This window comes from Labeo rohita, unplaced genomic scaffold (assembly GCF_022985175.1).
Source record: "Labeo rohita strain BAU-BD-2019 unplaced genomic scaffold, IGBB_LRoh.1.0 scaffold_2022, whole genome shotgun sequence".
In the NCBI taxonomy this organism is placed as follows: domain Eukaryota; kingdom Metazoa; phylum Chordata; class Actinopteri; order Cypriniformes; family Cyprinidae; genus Labeo; species Labeo rohita.
The window spans coordinates 8,242-11,215 of NW_026128245.1; positions in this window are offsets into that span (position 1 = coordinate 8,242).

Sequence of the window (2,974 nt, forward strand, 5' to 3'; positions counted from 1 at the left end):
AGATTTTTCAAAGCCTTTGATACTGTCGAACATCCTTTTATTTTTTATTGTTTAGAACGCTTTGGATTCGGGAGCTATTTCAGTAATGCCATGAAAACTCTTTATGCGGGTGGTAATAGTTCAGTAAAATTAAGTCAAGGCACCACACAAAGATTTTATTTGAAAAGAGGTGTGAGGCAAGGTTGCCCTGTTTCAGTTTACCTTTTTCTTGTTGTTGCTCAGGCGTTTAACCATTTTATTAAATCAAGTGATTTAGAAGGTATTCAGGTTGCAGAGCGAAGTGTCTTGATAAGTCAGTTGGCCGATGACACGGCTCTTTTTTTTGAAAAATTCTTGTCAAATTCAGTCGGCAATCAAAATTATTGAAATTTTTTCTAGTGCCTCAGGTCTTTGTTTGAATTTGCAAAAATGTGAACTGTTGGCCTTGAAGAGTTGTCATGACAAATCTATTTGTAATATTTCTATTAAGGATGTTCCAATTTATCTAGGTATGGCTATTTCCAAAAATGAACGGGACAGAATCTCATTAAATTTTAGTCCTGTGATAAAAAAAGTAAAAAGTAGATTTAACATTTGGTTACAGAGGGATTTATCGTTTAAAGGTCGTGCTCTGTTGGCTAAAGCAGAAGGTATTTCTAGGCTTACTTATGTTGCTTCTTCAATTCATTCAGATAGTAAAATAAATAAGTTAATTGATCAGACAATGTTAAATTTTTTGTGGAAAAACCGTGTGCATTATATCAGGAAATCTGTGATACTTAATTCATATAAAAATGGTGGTCTTGACTATTTAGATTTTTCTATCTTAAATAACACTATCAAAATTAACTGGTTAAAGTATTTTTTGAAAAACCCTTCTTCTGTGTGGAATATAGTATCTAGTACTGTTTTTGATCAGCTCGGTGGTCTCTCATTTTTGTTAATGTGTGATTACAAAATTGAAAAACTTCCTGTTAAATTGTCAGCTTTTCACAGGCAAGCACTTTTGGGGTGGAAGTTAATTTACAAGCACAATTTTTCTCCGCACCAGTATTATATATGGAATAATTGTAATATTCTGTATAAACACAAGAGTATATTCATGAAAACTTGGTTTGACAAAGGGATTCTTTTAGTAGGTCAGCTATTGAACTCTCAGGGGTATTTAATGACTTATAATGAATTTCTTTCATATTTTGAATTCCCTGTAACCACAAAAGAATATGCCTCTGTAATTGGAGCTATCTCTTCTAGTATTGTGTCTTTATGTAGAGGTATTTCATACTCTAAATATGCTTCTTTTCTTCACCCTGCTGACACTTTCTGTGGTAGAATTTGTTTTTCATCTAAGGGAAAAAAAAATAATAAGGCTATTCGTTCATTATTTCAAAAAGAAAGTGTTAGTAAACCACGTGTTATTTTCTATTGGTCTCAGTTTATCAGAAACATTGATTGGAGGAAAGTTTGGGTATTACCTAATAAATATCTTATTACAAATAAAATTAAAGAAATTTCATTTAAGATATTGCACAAGTTTTACCCTGCTAAGCATTTTTTAAACAGATTTATTGCGGAAATGGATGTGAATTGTTCATTTTGTACATCACACCCAGAAACAGTACCTCATATTTTCTGGTATTGTCAGTATACAAAGAGACTATGGTGGGAGGTTTCTAGATTTATAAATGTCAAAGTGCTGTCCAACTTTTTCTTACTATACGAACATGTAATATTTGGTTTTTTGAACTACGACAAGAAGTTGGAAAATGAGGCTTACATTGTCAATCTCATGATCATACTTGTTAAGTTTCATATTCATCGTTGTAAATTTAGTCATCAGAAACCTCTTTTTTCTGTGGTACTTAAAGAATTGGATATTTATAGAAGTACTATTAAGGAGAGTACAAACAAAAAAGCTATAAAAACTCTGTGTTTGTTTGATTCGTTTAAATTATTATGATTGCAAGGCCTGTCATTTCTTTGTTTTTTTTTTTTGTTTTTTTTTTTTTCTTATTTTATTTTTCTGTTGGTTATTTTTATTATTGTGTAGTGTGTTTTATTATTGTTGTACTTATGTTTATAATACATGTAAGTACTTGTTATATTTTTGTGTACACCCTTGGTACATTTGTACATGTTGTTCAAGCATTAATAAAAAAAAAAAAAAAAAAAAAAAAAAAAAAAAAAAGATGAACTAATCAATTCTTTTTCCGGCTCAGACTGCGTTGGTTAGCTAATTGGGCTGTCACGTGATGAACGAACAACTCAAACCCGAAAACTTGTCAGATAAGAGGCGAGGTGAGCGAATCATAGACTAAAGACCCAGGTAAACAATGAATGAATCTTTTCTGTTTCTTATAGCATTATAGTTTTATTTTATTTATAGTTTGTAGTGTGATCAACGTTTGTGTAAGCAGTAGATGTGTTAGGGAGGTAAAACGTAACATTTTAATTATATTTTGCTAAAATGAACGAAATGACTCGAAAAAAGATTCGTTCATTTTGCTGAACGAGACTCAAAGGACCGAGTCGGTAAAATGATCCGAACTTCCCACCACTAAAATAGAAGCTTCATTTTGAAAAAATACTTTTGGAGCCTGCATGGCTCATTACTGCTGCCATTATGTGAAACAAATTTAGTAACTCTTAATCTTATACAGTCACTATCACAGTTAGCATTAAAAAACTAAATGAAACATATATTTATGTGTAAAATAGTTTTTTGAAGTGTTGCACATAGTATGTTTTTAACACACACTGTTGCCTTTTTAAGCTTTTTTTCCTTTTTTTTTCCACTCTTTTAATACTTTCATAAAACATTTCCCCCTTAACCTCACACAGGTGTTTGCCGTTATTATCTCACGTTGAGGTCTTGATTTGGTTTTCATAATAATAGCTTTAAAGTAAAAAATGGCTTTTAGTTTTTGTACGACTTCTTTCATGTTTTGTATCACTGGGCTTCAACTCTTAAAGCGCAGTAATAGAGAGCTGAATC